Source organism: Lithobates pipiens, unplaced genomic scaffold (genome assembly GCF_037356315.1).
Source record: "Lithobates pipiens isolate NorthernLeopardFrog02 unplaced genomic scaffold, aLitPip1_a1.2 Scaffold_19, whole genome shotgun sequence".
Classification (NCBI taxonomy): Eukaryota; Metazoa; Chordata; class Amphibia; order Anura; family Ranidae; genus Lithobates; species Lithobates pipiens.
In genome coordinates this window covers 382719205-382745524 of record NW_027507764.1, presented here as the reverse complement: position 1 = coordinate 382745524, position 26320 = coordinate 382719205, and the positions used below count along the sequence as shown (strand labels likewise).

The 26320-nt window shown below is 41.9% G+C and overlaps 1 protein-coding gene across 8 annotated transcripts in view; it reads right to left on the bottom strand.

The window, feature by feature from the left end:
• The window catches only part of ZNF516 (zinc finger protein 516), a 147970-nt gene extending 123366 nt beyond the window's left edge, over window positions 1-24604 (bottom strand). For 4 of the 8 annotated variants that reach the window (XM_077492348.1, XM_077492346.1, XM_077492350.1 and 1 more), the window contains exon 1: window positions 13958-14165. The gene's annotated coding sequence lies outside the window, so the exon portion shown is untranslated. Of the gene's footprint in view, window positions 1-13957; window positions 14166-24462 lie in introns of those variants that run through there. The other 4 variants (XM_077492349.1, XM_077492352.1, XM_077492347.1 and 1 more) reach the window with 3 other exon arrangements.
• Window positions 24605-26320: the final 1716 nt, after the last annotated feature.

Below are 26320 nucleotides of genomic sequence, written 5' to 3'. Positions count from 1 at the left end.
GAAAACCTGTTCCTTTACCCAACATGGACAGATCACTTAAAAAAACTAAATAAAATGCAATGTTAAAATTAAAAAATAATGAAGCTGAACATAAAAAAAAAAAAAAAAAAGATTCTAGAACATTAGCTATATAAAACTTTAATTACCTCCCAATGATTGGTGTCCCGTTTGTGAATGCTCATGAATTAGTCAAAACTCTTTATTTCACTCATCTCTTTCACTAATGTGAATCACCTAATACATACAGTTCCAGCTCTAGCACAGTGACAATAGTGTGTCACTTGCTCTCCACTTCATCCATTAACAGAATGTTCTGTATTTTTTCACAGAATACAATACACTCTGCGATTGGGTGAGGGAAGGCACGGAGGACTGTCTCGACATGCCCTCTTTTAGTACAGAAAGCAAGTTGCTCAGTAAAAAGAACCTGAGCTGAAAGTTTCATAGCAAGGTGGCCAAAACTTATAGTACTGTACAGGATAATTGAAACCAAGCTTTACTTAATGCAGCAGCCTCATCACAGGTAATTACATAGCAAATGCAATATACACACTCGCACTTGCAATAATCTGCAAAAGATAAAATAATAATAATAAAAATGCCCCTATTAAAATTATCTCCAACCAAACAGATAAATAACTACAGTACAAATATGTAGATCTGAAGTGTTTACCTTTCATGAGAAGTTTAGAAGCGCCACGAATGCCTGTCAAATCTGTGTGCATTGCAGCACCTAGTCTGGTTCACATGGTTGTGTTAGCGCTCTGCACTGCGTCAAAACTGGCCTGGCATGTATCTGCTTGGCTTTGCTGCTCCCTAAACGCCTCCATTGAGGTCATTGTAAACGCACTGCAAACATGTCACAAACGCCCCTATAGAGTTTACAGCATGTTTGAGATGTGCATAGAAAGAATTACTATGCCGAGATGATACGAACATCCATACAACAAAAAGCCAACACAGAAAATGCATCTGGGAACCCACCGCATCAAAATGCACCATCAGCTGGAGGTATATTAATGGGCACAGCTAAATGAACCCTTGCTGTTGACAGCTACGCCACAACGCACAGGATCACCTATAATCTCCTACCCCTAGCTGCAGATAGGATCACCACCAACCCCACAAAACTATTTGTCCAATCACCTTCTTGTAAGCACAGTCTTAATGCCTGACAATACTGTGATTGTAATACAATGAATACAATGATGCTTGACTGGTCTCTGTATTGGCCCTGTCATTCTCGTATGTTGGGGGGGGGGGGGGGGGGGGACCAATATGATGTCAGCTTTCAGTCACTCACAATAGCACATTTTAATTTAATATGCAACAGATTATACAACGAATGTCATATTTGTGTGGAAATAAGCTTCAAGCAACAATCCCGAATGGGAAGTTCACTAAGCTAAAAACGTGCCTTGGAAAGGAGGTGGTTTGTATATAACCAATACAACATTTGAGTAGTTTAGTATAGAAAACAGCCATTTGAGGATATTGGCTCACATTTCTGAGTACATTTCAGCTCCATCCAAATGCTTGGAGGGGATGAGAGGAGTGTGATGTGCTCCTCACCTCTATGACCCCAGATCATCACTTATGAAATCCCACCTTGGTTCTCTCCATGACTGAGCCTCCTCCAGTTTTTTCTGCCTTAGGCTTGTTTCACGCCCATGCAGTATGTTTTCGATCTGTTTCTGCAGTGCGTTTTGCACGCATGTTTTTCATGGGGGTTTTTTTATGCGTTTTGCATTTTTTTTGGCCAATTTGTTGTTAGGCAGATTAAAAAAAAAATGCAAAAAAACTGTTAAAAATTGCTCCATGAAGTCTATTGAACCAAAAAATAAAAAAAAAATAAAAAAAAAATTGTGTTTTGCTTTTAAAAAAAGTCCCTGACCCTTTCCAAAAAAGCAGCAGCTGAAAAAAAAAAAAATAAAAAAAAAAAAAAGCATAGATGCAAATGTGTCCCATAGGAAACCATGCTAAATGATCGTTTCTGCAAAAAGCACATAAGTGTGAACAGAGCCTAGTGGTAGGACTGTGCAAAGGAGGTGCACAGAGAAGATGTGCGTTACCTTTACATGTTAGTTTCAGCCAAACTCCCAGCACACAGAAGTCACCATGTGGAATTCTCCTTTAAAAAAAAAAGGTAAGTACAGGAGAATTTCAATGAACAAATATTTTCACATATTTTTGTAGTGCTTACTTTAAAGCAGAGTTCCAGTCCCCCCCCCCCCCCCCCAAGTCATTTTTTCAACTTTATCTGGCACATTTAGCTAGTGCCTACAGTGTATTCTGGTTAATTTCAGTTTCAAATAAAGAAAGACTACCTTGATCTGGGAAGCTAGCAGGGTCCATGTCCACTGTGGGCATCTGAATCCTTCTGGTATCTATTTCCAGGTCTAGGTGCAGCTGGCTAGCCAGCATGCACTTCCCAATCTAGCACCTGTGCAGTAATGTGACTGCGCTTTGCTCCTTCCTCCTGACACATTGCCGTAGCATTGGTCTGGAAATAATGTGAGATTTAGTCACTAGGCGATTCGCTAGGACTCCTGGGATACACGACGCCGCCATCCCAGAAGCCCTTGTGAATCGCCTGGTGACGTAGTCGCCTAGGCCAGTGGTTCTAAACTCCTGTCCTCAGGACACACTAACAGGTCAGGTTTGCAAAATAACTGAAAGGTAATTTAATTTGCTGCTCAGTGATTGCAGTGTTCTAGTCCACATCTCATAATACTTTAAATCTGGCCTGTTAGTGGGTCCTGGAGGACAGGAGTTGAGAACTACCAGCCTAGGACGTATAACTGCCTTAAATGCAGGAGAATGAAGAAGAATATAAAAAGGTATTTCTATTTAAAAAAAAAATAAAATAAAAAAAAAAAAAAAAAGGAGAAAGCATTTGCATTGGGAAAAGGATGCTCGGAGGGGATACCATAGAGAGCAAGTACATAAAATGGGTGGAACACCCCCTTCATTACCATGCCATTTTCAGTACTTCACACAATGCTGCACCAAAATGTTTTTTTCCCATATTATTTTTGAGACAAACAGCTTTCTTTTAATGGTGCTTAATAACTATGTGCTTTTTTCCCCCCTATAGAAAATTAAGAGTCCCACATTTTTTAAATAAAAAATAAAAATAAAAAAAAACACAAAAAACAAACAAACACACACACGCCTTTCCCTTACTCAAATAAACAAGACAGTAAAAAAAACTCCTTTTTATAATGTTATAATGTGGATACTCACAATGTGATCTGTGCATGCTGGTATGGGGGGAGGGGGTTAAAGAACGTGATTGGGTGGGGTATACTGAATTAACCTTGTTCACCTGAAGTAAAGGAATTCTACAAATTGTTGAAAGTCAGAGATATTAGTGGTTTTAGGGGAAGGTATTTAGCTTTGGGACATGATCCTCTTTGACTTCCGTTTTATTTATTTTTTTAGGGGCTGCAGTCTGCTTATGTAGTAACCCTAGTGGTGGATTTTAGATTCAATTTTACCCTAGCTTTTGTCTACTACAAATACTAAATACATTTTTTTTTTTTTTTTTTAAAACAAAAACGCACAAGGAAAAAAAAAAACGAAGGTTACTATTGTTCCCTATTGGGTTTACAGCGCCCCCGATTGGCTCTTATTTTGCCAGTGGAGCACCCTAGAAGAAGAGGATTGGGGCTGCTCTGTGCAAAAGCAATTGTATAGACAGGTTTGTTTTTGTTTTTTAAAACATTAATTCGACTTCAATGCCAAAGAGTGTACACGTCGTAACAGAGTCGGACTCCACAGCTGCACTAAAACTCATGAAACTTTGAAGATGGCTAGTGTGAAAGGACTCCTAAGCCAATAGAAACCGGCGGACATTCAGCCCGTGTGTTGGAGTTGTTCCGACAGAAGTCGGCTTCTGTTGAAAGGGCGTGACCAGAAAAGGTCTGCTGATCAGTGCTCTGAGCCAATGGCCAGTGTTCTGACAGGATCCCCCTGTCAGAATACAATAGCACAGCAGGGGAGATCACTGTAGTAGCACTGGATAGTAATAAAAAATAAAAAATAGTGTGTACTAGGCTTTAGTGTGTTTCCTTTGTTTTTCTAAACAAGGAATTTCATATACAAAAAAAAAAATAATAATAATAATAATAACCTTTACAAACTAGATTGATGGCTTTATTAAATTACACTCAGCATTCTACAAGTAAAACTATCCAGGTCAAATATAGCATGCAAGCTTTTATTACACGCCCAGCTTCCAAAGGGCAAAACTATAAAAATGTTTTCATTACATTAAATTAAGTGTAATTTTGCTATGCGACATCATGCACTTACATGAAGGTGACAGTACTTCACAGAGAAATCCTCAATATTCCCAGGAACTGTGTCATCACATGATAGAAGTCACCCTTATTAATAACCCCCCCCACACACACGCTCACACACACACACACCTGGGGCTGAATGAATGACTGGGAGCCCAGGACTTCAATAAACAATATAAAATTCAAAGTGCCACAAACAGATGACACTCTTTACATAAAAGCTCCAAATGTAAACGGCAATGCAAAAAATAAAAAATAAAAAAAAACACACACCTAAGGTGGCCTGCGTGTACTACATTTCAGGTCACTACATGCAAAATCCTGATTACACTCTTCCAACACAGCAACTTATTCACTTTTTCCACTGAACCATAGTTTTCTGAAGGATAGCAAATACTTATTTTAAACTATTATAAGTGCATTCCTAAAAGCTAATGCAAGCATATGGGTCCTGCATATGGCGGGACGTCATTAGAAGTGAATGTAAATCTAGAGTTTGCTATAGTAGAGGATTACATTGGAAATCTTGTGTCCATACACATGGTCATAGGGAATGAAATGCAGTACTGAGCACTCAGGTCAAGTGATAAATGTTGTCATAAAATGTTAACAGTTAGCCCCTTTTGGAAGACAAGAACATGAAAACTAAATGGATGTAGCTAGAACATATTTACAGCCAACACCACAAAAATATGCCCTCAAGAAAGGGTCCAAGTGTTATTTATTACTGGCTACTTCACCAGTCAGAGGGATCCTCAAGAATCCATAACTAGCTCCCAGGACAAATAAAATAGAATTATACCGTCACGGATACAATTTCAGCACATCTTACTAGAACTCTACATGTGATGTCACAGAGAAACAGGAAGCCAATGTACTCCACATGTGAAGATAGCAGAAAACAGAAGTGCAGTAAAGAGCACATTGTTGGGACTGGCGAGAACTCCAATATAACAGGATGACACATGAACAGGTTAGGAAGAATGCCAACCCCATCCCTTGTACATGAATAGAGAACTTGTACAACCCCCACTGAAAAGTTCTGGGGACACACACTTGGAAGGAAGGGCTATTATCCCTGCAGGTCCTCTTCAACCTTCAAAATACATTTAGCCTTGTGAAACAAATGTATCTGCTTTCAGAACACTGTAGACTCAAAAGGTCATTTTACCAAGTGAGTATTCACAACACAGAAAGCACACTAGAACAAGTTCTTTGTATCATACATCCCTGTATGCTAGTTTAATCAGAGCCCTAAAAAATGTCTACTTTGTTTAAAAATGCTCAGTTAAGCATCCCACCCACCCACCCAATGGGCACCGTGAATGCCAGATGATACATTTATGTTCATCATCACTGGACCCTTTACTCGCCGACTTCCAGGGTGCTTGGCAAGTACCTGACTATCCTATATCCAGGACTGAGCACTGCCATGTGGGTGGTGTGCCTAAGCTGATGCACAAAGCTACTTTCACAAAGTTGGTATTTACATAGAACTGCAGTGCATATTATGCAGAGCACTTCAAATCAGTACAAGTTTATTGAAAACTCGTTCAAACAAATGCATTTTGCCCAGATTTATGATAACTAGGGTATGAATACTTCACAATCATAAGGGCAGAAACGGGTTCCTTTTTCTCTAGTATTTGAGAAGAGTCGGGTCAAGTTTTTATCCACCATCTAGGGCTCCGTAAAGGCCAAGTTTACACTTGCAAAAAATTCCAACAATGACGCTTACCAACATGCCTATATTGTCGGCATGCGTTTTTGACATGTTTAAAAAATGTACCCCAGACGCCCTCCAAGTGAACCCAATATCCACTGTAGGCCACTTTGCTAGGAGTCCAGAAAAAGGCAAAAACGCACCCCAAACGGCTGTTTCTAATGCCAATGTAAACAGGGCCTTAGGCTGGAAATGCATCATACAATTTTTTTGTTCAACTTCCTTTCGATTTACTTTCAACTATGTAGTGCAAGGGTCTGCCCGACTGCATACACACTGAAAGGGTTTACATTAGTGTTGCACAGACACCAAGCCTTTACATGGGTACTTGTACAAATGCTCCAATACTAAAACCAATACCTTCAAGTCCGCAGGCTGTAACTGCCACCATTAAACCCAGTTCACGCATACGCTAATTGGATTCGTGACCAACATCTGAGTTGCATGACATGTGAACCTGCAGCCTTTTCAAATGGAGTCAGTTCACATATGCACAGCCAGCCGCAGCACGTTTTTTACGATTTTGAGCATGGTTCAGGTGTGATTTCAGCGGCCATGCACTTTGACAATTCGCAACTGAATCACTGAAAAAAGTCACACTGGAGGGGGCTGAAATCCCACTGTCAAAAAAATAGGTATTGGCAAGCACTTGAGAAAAAGTATCAGTACTCCTCCTTGGTCTCGTATTGGTGCATCCCTAATGACCTCATATGGTTTTGGGTAAAGCTAAAGAAAAATTGTACAAGAAAACTGTATAATATATCGCCAGTCTTAGAAAGATTTAGCCTGGCCATACACCACTCTTGATTTCAACCATATCCTGCAGCATCTCCCAGAATTCAAGCAGTAGGTATCCCCACCGGCATAACCCAATTGAAGGAGGGGGGGGGGGGGACAGTGACCACATCCAATCAGATGCTTCCACTCTTTGGGTATTTAGCTAATCACAGTTGTTGTGGCTCCCTGAAAACAAATGGCATTGAAGATTCCTCCATTCATGCTGTTTAATGTAGATGGGGGAAAACAAACAACCTCTCTCGTCTAGGTTCAACCTGAATGAGAGATCTATGCATATATGGCTAGCCTTAGCCTCACTTCTTGCTCTAAATATTCACCAGACAGGAAGTGAGGAAAAATGTGCATCAGTCACACTAACGATAAAAATCTGACATTGACTCCTGCCCTTCCGCTACTAAAAAAAAAAAAAAAAAATACATAAAAAAAAAAAAAAAAATGTATTTTTATTTCTGTCTGGGTTGCTGTTGGGTAGTTCTCCACACTTGGTCTTGTAAAACCTTGTCTGCAGAAGGAGGGCTAAACCCTCTCATTGAGTACCGGATAGTAGTAAAAACCTCTAAAATCTCTAAACGAAAGAAAGAAAAAAAAAAAATTTTCATGGAGCATACAGTTTAACATCATATGCCAAACCTCCTGGAATAATGTGATCAGAAGTATCTCTAGATGTAGCCAAGTTGAAAGCATCATTAAACCCTTTACCCAAGTGTAAATTTAAACAAACCATGTATAATGTTAAAAAAAAAATTAATTGCTGAAAACTACCTTTTCCCCAATGCAAATTATTCCAAAACTGCAGCTTGAACCCATAACCACTTGAAAAAAATAAATAATGTTCTTTAGAAGGGAATATACATTTCAGATTAACAATTATGCTACCAAAAGGAGTGTGTGTGCAGTAAATTGGTCGGGGGCTTAAGTGGTTAAAGAACACACTGCAGAAAATAAAAATTACACGCTGGAAGCCAAACGTACATTCTCCAATTTTAAATTGCATGTGACCAAAATGATGAACTAAGTACATAGTAGGAATCATGTATATAAAATGCATTTAGGTTCATTCAGAAAAACTAAGAACGGTTAAGCCTGTTGATTGTAGGTACATGTTAAAGTGGAGTTCCAGACGTTTTTGTGTTTATTAAAAGTCGGCAACTACACTTTTTTTTAATCTTTTATGACTTTTAACAAACAAACATACACTTGCCTATCCCACGATCCAGCTGCCCGAACCCTCAGCTCTATCCGGCACAAGTATGGGCACCTGGCTGTGAAAGCTTGCACAGACGGGTGGGCACTGCACATGCGCGAATTGGGCTGCACCTCCTCAATGGTTGGGCAAATTTCTGGGATCTGTGACGTATGCCAGAAGATTGCAAGGAGAACTTCCGCACAAGCCGCGTAGGAGTAGGTATCTGCTCCCCCCCCCCCGGCCCCCCTCCCATATATCTCATGCCAAATGTGGCATAGAAGGAGGTAAGGAGTGCTTAAAGCGGAACTTCCACTTTAAAGTGAATGGAATGACTCATCTGAATATTTAATAGCCAAGAAAACACTTTAATAGCAACAATCCCAAAGCTCCAAAAAGTTATAAATGTCAGTTCAGCACATACAAATACATCGGGCTCAATTCACAAAGCTAACACTCCAGGACAAACATCCTTTTCAAAAACAGGGACATTTATTTTTAGTCAAGTCCACTGAGATGTGAAAATTACAGTTATGTGGCTAAAATAAAAAAAAAAAGTTATGTATTCTTGAGTAAAAGCTTTGCCTATTGTGCTTCATGAATGTGGTGTCTGGCAAAGGCTGCGTAAACATCTCTTCTTTCAATGATATGCTCACCTTCATTTTAATTGTAAAAATTAGTGAAAGAAAAAAAAAAATAAAATAAAGTGAGAATATGGCTTCTGGGGGTTGACAATTTCTTCTCTCCACCTTTTAAAGACCATTGTTCGTTTTGTAGAAGTGTATACAAAAAAGGTTTGTTTTCGTCAATCATACAAGCTCAAGTCCAACTGTCACTACCTAAAACCTGCTAAACTGGCTACATGAGTGATACACGGACACCTAGAGATGCCTGCACATACCTTTAAACATCTTCATGGAGCCCCAAAACCTTGGCCCAAGCCCTCCTGCATCTAATATTAGGCCAGCAAGGCTAAACAGCTCAATAATGTCAGGAAGGGTCAGGACTGGGCATTGGTGAATGTTTGTGCAGGCACTGCTGGGAGCACACATTTTGTATTCCTCTAGTCAGGCCTTTCTCATGGGCCGCTCTACACTGAACAGACAGCTGCCGCACAGTTCCAGCTGCAGTAAGGGGCGGCGTGGTGCGTGATTTAGCACATCACACAGCTACTTTTTTTTTTTTGAACTCTCACTTTGGACAAACTTAATTTGAAGTGCACAAAAGTCACACTTTATCCATGTCGCTGTACAGAGGCGCAATGCGCTGCTCTTCTGTGCAGCGACATTGAATCCTGTCCAGTGCACTGCAATTAAATGCAGCATGTAGGCATTTTATCGGAGATCCTTGCAGCGCAGCTCTGGGCTGCGTTTCAGTGGGAGTAAGACACATAGAAAACAAGTGTTCTGTGTGTCCTTACTTTACTGTGACTGGTGTTTTACAGTGCGGTAAACACACTGGCCACCGCATTAGTGGCCCTTAATCTGGATTCCTAGGGGGTTCCTTCAGCAATTCCTGCCTCTCAGAAAAGTTGCTATTAACTAAAATGATCTTTTCTAAAGCATTCCTCTTCCCACTGACTAATCAATCTAAAGAGCATTTTTTGCACCACACCCACCACCAAAGTAAGGGGGCACCTCACCAACGTAAAGGAGAACTTCACCCAACATAATGCCATGTAAAAGGGACACCACCTCACCCCCTCAGCCATGTAAAAAAGGGACACCTCACCCCCTCAGCCATGTAAAAAAGGGACACCTCGCACCTCAGCCATGGAAAAGGAGCACCTCGCACCTCAGCCATGGAAAAGGAGCACCTCAGCCATGGAAAAGGAGCACCTCAGCCATGGAAAAGGAGCACCTCAGCCATGGAAAAGGAGCACCTCAGCCATGGAAAAGGAGCACCTCAGCCATGGAAAAGGAGCACCTCACCCCCTCAGCCATGTAAAAAGGGGCACCTCACCCCTAACACCAAATGTGAAAGCATGACTATTTTCATGGTCTACATCTCTTTACTGGCTGTAAGTGCCCGTTCACACAGGGGCGACGTGACTTGCAGCGCGACTCACAGACGCGACCTGCACACGACATCTGTATAGAAGTCAATGCAAGTCGCCTGAAGTCGCCCCAAAAATAGTACAGGAACCTTTTTCTAAGTCGGAGCGACTTGAGTCGCTCCTATTAGAACGGTTCCATAGTACAGAACGGAGCGCGACTTGTCAGGCGGCTAAGTCGTCTGACAAGTCGCGGTAGTGTGAACAGGCACTTACTATTTGTTTCATTATACTGAAAAAAAATAAAAATAAAAAAAAAATAAAAATAAAAAACACATGTTCGTACAGAGCAGACCCACGGGTCAAATATGCTAGATATGCCACATTCCTTATTCTTTTGTTTTGCTATCACAAGTTACTGTAATGCTAACGTCCTGTGAGCTTAAGTTTAAATTATTAGCAGGAGGTCCCTGCGACCAGAAATGGTTCCTTTATGTGAAAAAAGCTGTTCCAGCCAGTTTATTGTTTTTTTTGGGAATGACAAGTGCACTTTAAGTGAACCATTGACATAAGATTATTATCACTGGGTGTAATTTAACATTAAAATTGTTCATAAGAACAATACTTTTGTGTATGACTGATGCCCTCCTGGACAAATGTCTTCTTATTTTTACTTGTATATTTCATAATTTAATCAATGTCTTAAAATGATTAAAAGAAAAAAAAAAAACCCTACACACAAACTAAAATTCCCTGACTTTACACCAACAAACCCAAATTTATGAAACATTAACATGTATAAGCATGTTTTTAAATGATAATTACAACAGGAAATGTATTATTAATGTAATTAAGTTGAAGAAGGAATATTTTTTTATCAATTAAAAAAGGGTGCTGTGAAAATTACCATAACTGAAGCTTAAAGAGTGGAATATTAAACATATTCAATTATTAATGGAGAACTTCATAGAGAGCCCAAGTGGCCTCCCAATGGATTTGGAGGAGTAACACGGTAGAAAAATTCAGCAAAACCCACAAATAAGGTTTAAGTCGACATAAAAAAGGGGGAAAAAAAAAAAAAACGTTAGAAGTGGAAACAGTAAACTGAGCACAGCAGATTGCTCAATTTGTACTTTGCTGCCAAAAAAAGTTCCAGTCTTCATCCCCAAGCACACCCAATCCAGCACCTGTGGAAGGAAGAATAAACAGAGACTGGGGCTGCAGCGTGTGAATGTCCTGCTATTGTTTGCAGCTCATTCCAGAAGAACGCCAATTGTGCTGTATACAAACATACAAGAGCACAGAACAAACGGTCATTTCATTTCATCCCTCGCCATCCTCGTTCGGTTGCTCATACGTTATCAAATATCACATTTTCTACATGTTTGACGTTTTTTTTTTCTTTTTTTAAATACAACTCAGAAACTTAATTGCTCCAAAGTTCCATCCCACAGCTCCTACATAGTCAATGAAACCAAATGAAAAAGAGACACAATGAAGGGCTTCTGATATTTGTCAGCCTGGGCCTCTCCGAATTAAAAAGGTCATCTCCTCACAAAAGCATCATTAATGCTGGTGACGTCGAAAGTTTGGCTCCCTCCCCTCACTTCTATCTGTAACCCTGACACAGAACGTCTCACCAGCATTATCGAGCGATTTTACAGAGGTCGCTCTGACCCAAGTGTCCTAGCACACTCCAAATGTTCAAATTCACACCACAAAGCCGCGTTACACAACTCCCAAAACATGCCTACTACAGAAAAAAAAAAAAAAGGGGGTTGTGGAAAAACAAGCAGCCCTGCTCCACGTAAAATGGCTTGAGTAACTCCTTGCTGCAACAATCTGCTAGTAATTAACTCTGTAAACTGCCACTTCTGAGGTCTTGGAAGCACTAAATAGAATGCCGCCTGTGCCGAGACCTCAAAAGAAGCACACATGACGAGTCCTAACCCATATCATTCAAGATGGCTATTGCCATTACCCTGAGGAGACTAAAAGATGTCTCCTTCGATTGCTGAGCTATGCCAATAATTACATACAGGTGCTCCTCAGCCACTCCACTCACATAACACAAGCAGCTGTAAAATGGAGACGGGTGTAATAAATGAGATAGGGAAGATGTTAGACGTGGACAGGGGGGGATTTGTTGTACTGCAAGGCCTGGGATTTTTTCATATTAATTCATTTAATACGACCATATCAAACAATCAGCATTCAGTGTTTGGCCTCTGAGGTGATTGTGAGGTCAATTTAAAGCGATACTGAAAAGTCAATTTTAATCTTAAGTGGCAATATGCTCTTGAAGTATCAGTGGTGAATATTTAAAAAAAGATAACATTTAAAATAAATGCATTCAGGTCCAAAGAGTGGGATGTGTTTATGTGGGGCCATGTCACTTTACTTTATTATGAGGAAAAGTGCAGAAACTGGCTCGTTCACACAGTGTGAGGTGACCGGTGTTTTTTGTACCTGACCAATGCCAGTCACCACAAGGGCACACATAAAACAACGGTCCTGTGCCCGTTCACATCACAACATTGGTGTGCTCTGTGGAAAAATGGAGGCATGCTGAAATGTTCCATCAGGTGGCATCTCATCACCCCACAACATGCTGTGAGGAGACTTGACGTGTAATTGTGTGTATCACATTATATATATATCCCATGCACACAAGCAAAACAAGCTGCGGGCTCATCTGTGCACCCAAGAGCCACAACTGCCCATAGTAACGGATGGCTGGTATGGTGTACCCTTGCCTGTGCTTGTGTAAACACGGGTGCAAGGCCCCATACACATTTGAGGGCTATGTAGCTTGAAGCTCAATAACGCTCAACAAGCAAAAACCTACCATTTTCAATAGCCCTTGCTCACATCTGAGCATCCTGTCACTTGCAGAAAATGTCTGTCGCTCATAAAAGCATGAGCTAGGGAGAATTGAATGTTTTTGTCCCCATAGATTCCAGTGGAAATGCCTAAAAGCGCCATAAGCGTTTTGACATGCGTTTTCTGCACCTTCTATGTGAAAAGCACCCAACAAAAAGAAGGGGCCTCAAACGCGCTTGGGTGTGAATGTAGTCTTAGCCCTTGTTCACACTACTGTGACTTTGAAGCTGACATTCCTGTGTGACTTAATAGCAGCTTGCATAAGATGTCTTTACTAGAAGTCAATACAAGTCATGCCAAAGTAGTGCAGGAACCTTTTTCTAAGTCGGAGCGACTTGAGTCGCCCCCATTAGAACAGTCCCATTGCCGTTAATGGAGCACAACATGCCATGCGACTTTGAACTCTCAATTTGCGTGGCAGAGTGAACCAGGACTTAATCTTAAATATGCACAAGCTGCGTCCAAGGATTTACGCCACTGTGGCATATACCCACATACAGCCATTCATTGCTATGGGCGGCTGTGTCACCTGGGTGCGGTAATATACATTGTATGGCCTCCTTACACATCTGTGTGCACAGGCCTTACTTTTATATACTTTGAGCGTGTACAAAGTCAGTCTCCGCAGTGCGGCGTGCTGTGAGGTGACCTGGGGTGCATTGTGCATCATGTTTTTGGTATACATTTTATACCAGGCTACGTGTCGGGGGAGATTTGTGGTGAAGGCGACTAGTCTGTAATACATTATCACTGCAGCGGTCATGTGTATGAGGCCTGGATATCGCATCATGGCGCATGTCAGCATGGTCCTAGTGTGAATGGGCCCCAATAACAGAAGTGATAAGGTGTTTATATATGGGTGAACTCCAAAACAACTGGGTATGCTGAGAGTCCAGTGCCATGGATGGGTGGCTGAAGTTTCCAGCCCGGGGACACGCTGTTCGCCTTTGTTATTAAACTTATGCAGTGTGCCTGGATTGCGGGGGGCCCCTCCTCCCCTCATAGCAGACAATGAGTGCCCGATCCTGCCACGCCTTGCCCCGCACTACAAAACTTCTGCCCCCATTTACCTTCCGATCCCCGAGCTTCGCCGATCCCGCCTCCGACATGGACGGAGCCCCCCCCGCGATCCTCCGGCGGCCAGGTGACAACACGGAGCAAAAGTTGGCTGGGGGACACGGAGGCCGGGCGGAGGGGGCTTTGTTGGGGTGACAAGTTGTTTGGCTCTGCCTGTTTGCTGAGCTCCGATCTCACTCCCAGGACTCGGTGTGACGTCCTCATAGGAGGGGGGAGCCGAGCCATGGACGCCCAGCACTGGGCTCCTCCTCTGTATACACACACACCGCCAGGTACAGCGACAATACTGAGCCCTGCACGGAGGACCCCCAATACCGAGCCCTGCAACAGAAGGGGGACCCCCAATACCGAGCAACAGAGGGGGTCCCCCAATACTGAGCCCCGCAACAGAGGGGGAGCATTTTAACACAGTGTGTTGCCATTCACTACGCAGCGTAACAAGGCACTGCATAACGTTGAAACAAATATCATTGTGTGACATTTCGATAAAGTTTGACCAAAAAAAAAAAGTGCAGGTATAATTTATGGACCCCTGAGGTGCGTGCCAGCCTGTTCATTTTACACAGTGCACATTAACCACTTGACCTCCAGAAGATTTACCCCCCTTCATGACCAGGCCATTTTTTTGCGATACGGCACTGCGTTACTTTGACAATTGCGCGGACGTGCAACGTTGTTCCCAAATAAATCTTGTGTCCTTTTTTCCCCCACATATAGAGATTTCTTTTGGTGGCATTTGATGACCTCTGCATTTATTCTTTGCGCAGAGAGAGACCCCAATACTGAACTCTGCAATGGGGGGACCCCAGTCTTCACGAGGGAGCACACACACCATGGGGTCCATTCACATCACATGGGCAGCAGACCCCATTCACCTCATGGCCCATCACTTCACACTGACGCAGCATATGCTGCAAAACTGAGCCTTTTTTTTTTTGCACAGTGTGCTGCCATTCACTATGCAGCGTCACAAGACGCCGCACTGTGTAACGTTGAACCAAATATCATTGTGTGACAATTTGATAAAGTTCGAAAAAGTAGTACAGGTTCACACCAGGGCTGCTGGCAGCTTTGCACAACACAAAGACATGGCAATAGGCCCCTTTCACCCTGTCGTAGTGTGGGAATGTGCACGGTAGCGCAACACCACAATGGTGCGATGCAGCGCCATTCATTTATGCATTGCAAAAAAAAAAAAAAATGCAGATATAATTTCTGGACCGCTGAGGTGCGTACCAGCCTGTTCATTTTGCACAGTGCACATAACCACCTGACCTCTGGAAGATTTCCCCCCTTCATGACCAGGCCATTTTTTACGTTACTTTAACTGACAATTGCGTGGCCGTGCAACGTGGCACCCAAATAAAATTGATGTCCTTTTTCTCCCACAAATAGAGCTTTCTTTTTGGTGGAATTTGATCACCCCTGCAGTTTTTATTTTTTTGCATTATAAACAAAAAAGTGACAAATTAAAAATAAAATAAAAAAATATCCCAATATATAGCTTCTACAAACTATGGGATATTTTTATTTTTTACTAGTAATGGCGGTGATCAGCGACTTATAGTGGGACTGTGATATTGCATTGAACAGTCTGACACTTTTCCTCCTTTGTGGGAACCAGTGACACTGGCTGGGAAGGGGTTTAAATCAGAGGCTATCAAAGGGCTAACGGTGTGCCTAGCAAGTGTTTTACTACACTGAGAGGTGCTTTTACTAGGGGAAGAGATGGGATTTATTCCCTGCTTTGCAGGGACACAAACTCTATCCCTTCTCTCCTGTTAGAACAGCGGTCTGCCTTGTTTACAGAGGCAGAGATCGCAGTTCTGGCTCTCTGATGAACGACTGGTGGATGCTGGCAGACATGGAGTACCCTGCACCCACCGATCAGCACTGTATATAATGGCAGTGGAAGCAAGACCATGATGGTGTGCATGAACGCCCCCTACCCGGAAGGGTCAGACCACACACACACACATACATAATATATAAACACACACGTGATCTGGCGCAAAGGTGCCACCCTGTAGCAGCAAAACTGCTATAGGGCGGACCTAAAGTGGTTCTGAGGCCAGAGTGCATTCCCTGCGAGAAGGTTAAAAAAAAAAAAAAAATGGTACGACAGCAGCCCTCTAAACGCCTGGCTTCTATCAACAGGGCATGATCGAAAAATGTTCTGACAGGGGGGCGGACCTAATGGTACAGCGATCTCCCCGCTGAACATCGGACAGTTAGTGCAGGATCTCCTCCCGAGCTCTTCAGTTTTTTTTTTTTTCCCCCCCATTGAGCCTGCTGGGTTGAATGAGAAAAAAAAACAATAATGTGTACCAAGCGCTGTGCCAGTCTCTTGCAGCTCTCTCCCTGCATTCACAGGACACAGAGCCATTGGCTCCTGCTGTTGTCAATCAAATCCTGTGAGGAGAGAGCAGGGGTGAGGCTGAGCTGCTTGGCGTGTGCCTATGGATGCACACAGCCCAGCTCGGGAAAGAGTATGTAGGTGTGCCACTAAGGGACCCCAGAAGAGGAGATTCGGGGACCTTCCATTACAAAAAGTAAGCTTTACAACTGCTTTAATGTACTACACCTCAACCTGTAGGTGTGAACCTAGCCAAAAGCCTTGCTGTGATAGGGCATATCGCACCAAGGCACGGTGTTTTGTGTACTGCAATAAAATCATGCAGGTGCCATTTTTATCACACATCCCCACAACATGCTGCTGTGTGATGACTTCAGTTGTCATTTTCTGACACTTTAATTAAAGTTTAAAGAAAAAAGTAAACAGTGTGATGCACCGTAACAGCGAGCAGCAGAAACCACACATTGTGTTAGTGGGATCCAGACATTAACAGTGCAACACATCACAGCACCAGGAACATTATACAGAGCACAAGGCATGCCCGCTGTTGTGAAATGGGGCCCAAATCCATCTTTCTGTTCGGCATAGATTAGCACAAGGGCACCTCAAAATAATTGTTTTCTATGTGCCCTGTTTAATGCTGCATCAAGGTGGTCTGCTGGATTGTAACACGTCACCACTACACAATATGGTCCACAGACACGAACAGGTCATTTTGTGACACCCTTAATAAAGTTAAAGAAATAAGTGAGAACAGATTTCTCTGTCCCTGCACAACATGCACTAGCATGTGTGCGCGTTAGTGTGCAGGCTACTGTGAGCAAGCATTATAGTAGCTTATAGTGTGTACCCAAAACTTTTTTTTTTTTCGTTTTGGATCACGTAGGAAAGGGTTAAAACCTGAAAGTTTACTTGTCTGTGTACCATTGGGGAGATTTCCCTTCACTTCCTGTTCTGAAGACAATAGGAAATAAATAAGCAGAAATCTCTACAAAGTGAGCCAAATTCTTCTTTTAAGTGCCATACACACTATTAGATTTTCTACAGATTTGTCTTCAGATTTACCAAAGCCATGTAGTGCAAGGGCCTGCCCGATTGCATACAAATTGAAAGGTTTGACCTCATATTACATGGTTTTGGTAAATCTGAAGACACAAATCTGCTGAAAATCTAATCTAAGTGTGTATTGGGTCCAAGGCCCCCTTTCACACAGGCCAGACCCAGTTTTGCTCAGCAGGGGAATCTGTCTGCTAAACCGAGTGGAGCAGATGGATGACAGGTCCACGTTTGTTCCACTTATGCAGAGCGGATACAAAAATACACTCTGCTCTATCAGCAGTCGAATGGAAACAGAGTGGCTGTCTGTTTATACTGGACTGCCCTACGAACCTATCCAGCCAGACGGAGGGAAACCGATCCCCTTCTGTTTGTTTTTGCTGGGCTAGATCGGATCGGGGGTAGCCAAGTGTAAACAAACACAAGTCTGTTTACATCCAGCTACCCATAGAGGATAATGGAGGGTCCGATCTGGTCCATCTGAAAAACAGACAGATGGACCTGATGGGACCAGTCATGTGAAAAGGTGCCTTCAGCAGTTTTCCCCATTCGAAAAGGATTTCCTTTTATTTATTTTTTGTTTCCATTACAATAGCCAACAACACAACTAGAGAGGCTGAACTTCCCCAGTACTGTCCTGTTCACACTGGTGTACTCTGACTTTAAGAGCACATATTGCAAGACAAGTCACGCCCCATTAAGTGCAATGGAACCGTTCTAATAGGAGTGACTTGAGTCGCTCAGACTTAGAAAAAGGTTCCTACACTACTTTTGGTGCGACTTCAGCATGACTTGTATTGAGTTCTGTTAAAGACATGGTATGCAAGTCGTGTGGAAGTATGCTGGGATGTCAGTGAACCTGGCCTGAGAGAGAGACACACACACACCACAAACAGAAGTAGAATAAGGAGCAGCCAACTCAAGTTTGCAGTGTACAAAGAATGCTGATAGAAGGAGAGAGCAGAGTGACAGATGAGCTCATCAGTTTGCAGCTTCTAATTTCAGAGCCAGTCACAAGGTGGTCTGTGACCTGCAAGTGAAAGTTGTTTACTATTGAAGGCAGAGACCATCAAGTAGCTGTCCTGGAAGATGATTTGGGAAAGATCAGGTCCTTCTACTGCTTGAAGCCAGTAGTTCTCCACCGCAGTCCTCAAGTAACCCCAACAGGCCATGCTTTCCTTTACTTTGCACAGCTGCTTTAAATCAATGACATGGTATTGATAAGAGCCATTTTATCTAACGGAAGTTCCCAAAACATGGTCCATTGGGAGTACTTGAGGACTGAGGTTGGGAAAAAACTTCTTTACACAACTGTGCTGAGTGACAGAGCTCTGTAAACCTTAAGACTGGATGGACAGAAGTACAAATCCTTCACTCTGTATTGTTTAGCTTTGAACTCCAGCTGTAATAAGTTACATATTAGAGAAGCCAGCTCCTGATTTGTGCGGGGTCAGTTAGCCCCACTCTATGAATCAATGGCTAGAGGATGACGTGTCTCCTTGCCTAGGAGTTTACAGCTCGCCCCTTGTCTATGCCTCCCACCTTTAATTAGGAAGAAAAGACAGAGCCAAAGCCCAGGAAACGTCACTTTGAATTTAGACTTTTACATCAATGGGCTGCTGCAAGATCATGGGGGGTTTAAGCAGTTTTCACGATGGCAAAACAATTTATAAAGGATTATATATTTTTTTTTGCAAGCAAAGTTGGGTTGGGGGGGGGGGGGGGGGGGGATTAGCTGTGCATAGAACGTGGTATGGGTTCTTGACAGACATTCCCTTCACTGAATGTGCCTTTTGTGCACTGCAGAAATGGTCATTCTTCATGGCTCTGTGTTAGTAAGCAGCATTTTTCATTCTTCCATACTGCGGACCATAAGAGTTTACCACTTTCGGCACTCCTGACCATTGTTTAATGACTCATTTCCACATCTGGTGCCACATGCAAGACATTGTTCTGAATCGATCAAGAAACCCTAGATTATGACAGCTGCTCTCTACATTTAGTAATGCGAAAAGACAGCACATTGCAGACTCACCGCAGGAAACAAGTGTTATAGGTAGGACTCTGCTGTTACCTTGGTACCTTAATGACAGTGAATTGGAGTATGAGTGTAGCAAACTAATCAGACATTGTAAATGTCATTTTTTTTCTCTTTTACAGGTTAGAAGACATACAGATGCTCCGGTTGCCACGGGCAACAGCTTTTATCTGGTAGATGTCAGAAAACAAAATGCTATGGGCAACAGATCCTCTCCCTCTGGTCCTGCTACAAAACAAATAGAAGCTCTGGTTGCTACGGGCAACAGTTCCCACCACAGTACATGCTACAAGTCATACAGAAGCTCTGGTTGCTACGGGCAACAGTTCCCACCACAGTACATGCTACAAGTCATACAGAAGCTCTGGTTGCTATTGGCAACAGTTTTTTTTCTCCCTAATACATATCAAAAATATATTGGTTGCTATAGGGAACAGCATCTTTTTTCTTCCAATACATGCTAGAAGACATACATATGGTCTGGTTACACTTACTATGGGTGACAGCTTTTAATTTTCCTCTGTGCATTTTAATAAAACATACAGATAGCTCTACAAAATATACAGAAGCTCTGGTTGCTATGGGTAACAGCTTTCTTTTCCCCGGGACATACGGTATAAAAAAGCACAAGATGGTCTTGTTGGCAGATTCTTTTTTTCTTCTTCCAATGCATGTTACAAGACATACAAGATGTTCTGGCGACTATGGGTGGTACCTTTTTTTTTTCTTTGGTACATGTTAGAAAACACGTAGATCAAGCTCTCTCAACCTTTTAACCCTAAAAATAATTTTAAAGTCTCGAGGAACCCTTACTAAAACCAATTCATCAGGGATCAATAGAACAATGCCCTTTATACTGGTGGTCAATAGGAAGAATGTTCCCCTTAAAATGGTGCTCAGAATGCCACCCTTAAAGCCAGCTAAAAATATATTTTGTGTCATGCTGCTGACTTTGCTAAGTGATGTTGAACCTTGAACTCTGTAGGCACCATCAAAAAAGGTGGTTCTTCAGCCACAGCTCAAAGGAACCCCTGGCAACCTCTGGAGGAACCCTGGTTGAGAATAGCTGATATAGATGCTCCGATTGCTATGGGCAACAGCTTCTGCCTAAAACACCCATCACTTCTATGAATGACCCTCAATAAAGGAGGCAAGTGCCCTTCATAGTCCAGAGAAGAGCAAACAATTAATCAGATTAAAAATGCCATTTCTTTCAATAGTACAGGTTAGAAAACATACCGGTCTTCAGGTTGCTATGGGCGACAGATTATATTTAAAAGAAAACACCCCCCACTTTTATCCCCTAAGTCATGTAACTTTATTGAAAGTGTTTTTCATACGCCATAGGTGGGACCAAAAAAAAAGTGCAGACCTAATCAAAACTTCAAAAGTTTTTTACTAGAAGTAGTTCAAAAACACGCAGGAAGAGGAGTTTTTTTTAAAAAAAAACCATCGCTCTCACTTCTATCACCATCAAGAAAAGGATTACAGGAAGATTTTACAAAGTAACAGCAATTAGAGATTGTCACATGTCAAGAATACACCCCCGCCCCTTAGCAAGGAGAGCAACAGGGATGAAAGAGTTAAACCAAGGAGTGGTCAATTGAAGTCAGCAATGCCCAGGGCACTGGATAGAATAACTCCAGTTATTGGGAGTGGAGGAGAATAGAGCTTCCATTGCAGGAGAGAAGAAGAAGTGCAGCACAGTAGCTGAAGTTTAAGCAGCCATTAGCAGAGATCATTAGGGATAGGTTTAGAATACTGGGAGGGAGGGCTTGTCTACACTTCTCTGCTGTTGCTGGAGTTTTTTTTTTCCCTCTCTTCCCTCTTCTACCAGCAGATTACCTCCCTGGATCCCTAGCTGCCATAATTAGCTTAGTAGAGGTTCAGCAGCAGAGGAACAATCCTGATGATAGGAGATATTTGAATTGCGGTGGCAGATAATACGATACAGGTGGATGGATTGAGTGCAATGTGCAAGGCAGACACCTTTTCTTGCTGCACAGTACCCTCCTCCCCCTTGATCTCTCCTTCTGCTGTGTAAATGAGATGGGACTATGGAATCACATTCACATGATGCCTATGATAAATACAGTGAGGGACATACAAGTAAATACTGATGAGGGTTGGAGGATGGGAGGCACAGGCTCCCCTCTCTGACACTGGATGGAGCAACAATAAGCCATAGGGAAAGGGGGGGGGGGGGTAGATAGGGATTGGTGTGTTACCTTGTCCTTCTCCAAAAGGGAGGGGATAAGCAAATCTCAGCTACTTTGCATCGGTGTATGCAATTCTTCCTAGCAAGTATCTCATGCTCTCCTACACACAAAAATACATCTGACCTCCCATACTTTTCCATTTCCGCCCCTCACAAGCCACTTTGCTACTCTAGCAAACACTCAGATCTTCTATATTCTTTTGTTTCGACACTGGTAGCAGGAAATAGTCAATTGCAGCATTGAGAAGTGGGGGGATGGGACAGGGAAGGGAGTTCTGCCTCTGCCCAAAAAAGGGACTTTGACCTTATATTGATCTACAAGGATGTTGAAATAATAATAATAAAAAAAATTAATATATTTGTACACGTCACCCTACAAGTGCAAGAGCAGGGTCTCCTATAGGTTCATGTCATTACTTAATCATGTGCCAGCAATCGTGTTTCCTTAAGAAAGGACTGACCTATTTTTGGCTAGAGATAAACGATCATGTTAACAGACGTTAATCTTGTAATCTGGTTTTCCTGTAAGCACTTCACATACCAGCTTTTCAGACAAAAAAAAAAAAAAAATATATATAATAATAATAATATATATATATATATATATATATATATATATATATATATATATATATATATATATCCCCCCAATTACATTTCCCTGAAATGTCACAGGAAGGAACAATGACACAATCAATTTAGCCCACTTTTATCCATGACGTCTTGTTACAGCCCATCACCCACAGGGAGTGACTTGCATTATGAATTCCACAGGTTATAGTAAGACAACACTAAGAGACAGAGAATTTTTTTTTATTATATATATATATATATATATATATATATATATATATATATCTCTAAACTGAAATTTACTGCATTACCAAAAGGGACATGGTATAAGTGGGATGGGCCTTGTATATCATATGTGTTTATATAAGGGGGGGGGGGGGGACTACATAAAATGACTATAAACTGGCATTTACTGTACTGCCTAAAAAGACACAGCATAGGTGGGGAGGTCACTGTATACCATATGTGTGTATAGTCATAGGTTGGGTGATCATTGTATAATGTTTGTATATTGTGTTGCTATAACCTGTGGAATTTGCTGTAGTGACTAAGAGACCCCTAGCACAGTGGGGGGGGGGGGAGGTCATTGCATATATTATAACTTGTAGAATTGGCTGTACTGCCTAAAAGACACCTAGCACAGCATAGGTGGGCAGATCCTTGTATAGCATATGATAATACAAATTACCTTTATATAAATATATTGCTATAACCTTTTGAATATCTGCTGTGCTGCCAAAAAGACTCACTTGCAGTATTGGTGGGAGGATCATTGTAAAGCTTAAGAGTGTGTGTGTGTGTGAATATAATATATATATTATTATTTTTTTAATTAAAAATAAATGTATAACCTGCAGAATTTGCTGAACTGCCTCAAAGAGCACAGTATAGGTGGGAGGATCATTATGTGTGTATGTATATATATATATATATATATATATATATTTTTTTTTATTATTATTATTATTGAAGGCTCCTCCCACCTATACTGTGTTTTTTTGGCAATACAAATCAGTTCTACAGTTTATAGTAACATTTATACACACACACACACTCTATATGAAAGGCTCCTCCCACCTATACTGTGGCTTTTTGGGTAATATAATCAAATTTTACAGTTTATAGTAACATTTATACACACACACGGTATACAATGATTCTCCCACCTATGCTGTGGGTTCTTTAGACAGTACAGTAAATTCCACAGGTTCCCATAATATATTTTTCTATACACAGGGCACACACTGCCCCCCCCCCCCCCCTTCTCCTACTCTAAGCACAGAGCTCTGTGTACAACTAATGACTATGAAATGAATAAGTCAGTAAGCCACAATAGGTAAATATAGACTGAGCAGTGCCATTCCCCAGGGTTCGCCCACTGAAGGCTTATTATACTTATAATCGATGGCGCTTAGCACAAACCAACATTATTTTCGGTGCAAACCCAGGATCCTCTCTAATACTTAATTGCTGGAGGTTAGCTGGGTTGGAGCAAACAAGGGCTGATTGTCATTCTACACCAACCTCCATACATACACAGCCCATTTCAATACCCCACCCAGCCAGTCTTTTCACAAAGTTACCCCTGCAAACTTTCCCAAACTTGTCCAAAACATATCCATTCCAATGGAGATCCTTCTAGATCAAAAAAAAAGGAAATATAAAAACAAAAAAAAAAAAAAAAAAGTAAACAAAGTGCTTTGGATAAAAGTATTTAGTAATGGTTGTCGGTGTGGAATAGCAGAAAGCTTGTGTCCTCTACTCCACCCCCAACTTCCTTTGATAAATGTGTTTCTGGCTTTGTGATGTAGGCAGAATGAGATCCTGTAATAGAACTAAAAAAAAAAAAAAACCCAACAACCCTTAGCAAGACAAAAGCATTATCATCAGGCATTTTGTGCACACACCGAATCAATACGATCAGCAGAGCCCCTTAATAATTTAAGTAGCTCGTCCATGGAGATGAGCACTCGCCCTCCTCCCAGCTTTATTATTTCATTTTTATTCCTTGTTTATAAACAAATAGAAAAACAACAAGGCAGCAACTTCCTCATCCACCTACAACACAAGCTTGGCTCAGCACTCCATGTCCTCATTGCAGTAAAACGATCATGGGAGAGAAAAATAAAAAAAAAACAAAAAAAAAAAAATTAAAAAAAACAAAGTTGCCGTAATAAGTCCCCAAATTGTGTCCTGATCGCACAATAGAAGTGCGTGCCCCTTGCCATCCTAGGAGGGTGTCCATGCCATGACTTACCGTGCTCTTTGGGTGGAATGTCTAATCTTTTATTGAGGACACAGACAGCCAGGAATCTGAAGGTGAAACCATGCACTGAATGCAATAAAGAAAGAAGTGCACATGATTGACTGGGACTGCACCACTGTCTCACGGGGGACACAGCTCCCAGAGATGGGCTCTTCTCCGATCACCCCTCCCCTCCGATCCACCTTTTCTGCCCCCCAACTTCCCCGACACTGCACCCAAGGGGGGTCTCCGCACAGTACAGGAGGGAGGGCAGGCCAGGTGTCAATCATTGGAGGGATGTATAGGTTGTAGCGTCCCCCGCAGAAAGGACAATGGTATGTCCTAAATTAAATGCACACACACTATCTACTATTGTCTCATCAGCACACACAAAGTTCTGCTTCAACGCGGGGAAAGTCTGCAGGCATCAAATGACTGGGAGATAGGTTCTGCCTGCACTGCTACATGCATCCATATCTACTGCTAGATAGTTTTTTCTTTATTGATGTATAAATCTATTTTTAGACATTTGTAAACATAACGATTGACTACTATCTTTGATAGCTTTTTTTTTTTTTTATTATTATTATTTGTATTAACCTCCAAATTTGAAAAAAGAAATCTGTAATGATGGTTAGCCCCATGTAGATGGTGCATTATGGGAAATAAAAATAGAAAGTTTATACTAGTTTCAAAAGCAGGAGTTTTGAAGCTCCATGTACGCCTGAAAAAATCGTGTCCATTACGATTGTTCTCAAGATTGCGTCGCAAAATGACCCGACATATTGTTTTGGCGGGCTTTGCCACTCCACAAATGCTGTCAATTTGATGTCAATGTAAACACACTGCAAACATACTGCCAATGCCACCATGGCGTTCGCAGCACGTTTAGAGAGAGTGTTACTAGTCAATATGATAATGACTATGAAATGAACAAGTCAGTAAGCCACAATAGGTAAATATAGACTGAGCAGTGCCATTCCCCAGGGTTCGCCCATACCATCCGTGCAATAAAAAAATAAATTATTTTAAAAAAACAAGCATTTTTTTTAAACACGCGGTTCAACGCATTAGGTGCGGTAATGGGCACTCTTTATCTTTACGTCTAAGTGGTTCTAAAGGCAGAAGGTTTTTGTATCTTAACCACTTAAACCCCCTCATTGTCACTCTTTGAATGACAATTGCGCAGTCATGCTACACTGTAGGCATATGACATTTTTATCTTTTTTTTTGCACACATTTTGGTGGTATTTAATCGCTACTGGGGTTTTTATTTTTTGCTAAACAAAATAAGACCAAAAAGTTTGAAAAAAAAAATGTCATAGTTTGTTATTAAATTTTGCAAACAGGTAATTTTTTTTCCTTCATTGATGTGCCCTGATAAGGCTGCACTGAGAAGCAGCATGGATAAGGCGGCACTGATTGGTGGCACTAATGGGAACTGATGAGGTGGCACTGGTAGGCACTGATGAGGCTGCATTGATAGATGGCACTGAGGGGCACAGATAGGTGGCACTGATGGGCACTGGTAGGTGGCATGGATAGATGGCACTGGTGGGCACTGGTAGGTGGCACTGCTTAGCAGTGCTTATATGCACTGCAAGGTGGCACTGGTGGGCACTGCGTGGTCTGGAGTGTGAAGGTCCTGATTACTCCAAACGGTAACCTGCTTTTTTTTTCTCCTCACGCTGTCACCGTGAGGGAAAAAAAATTGATTACCGCCTCTGTTTACATCATGTGATCAGCTGTCATTGGCTGACAGCTGATCACGTGGTAAGGGGATGGGATCAGCCCCTTACTCCGATATGTGATCAGCCGAGTCTCATTGACCTGCTGATTACAGAGCAAGCCGTGCATGCCCTACAGGGGG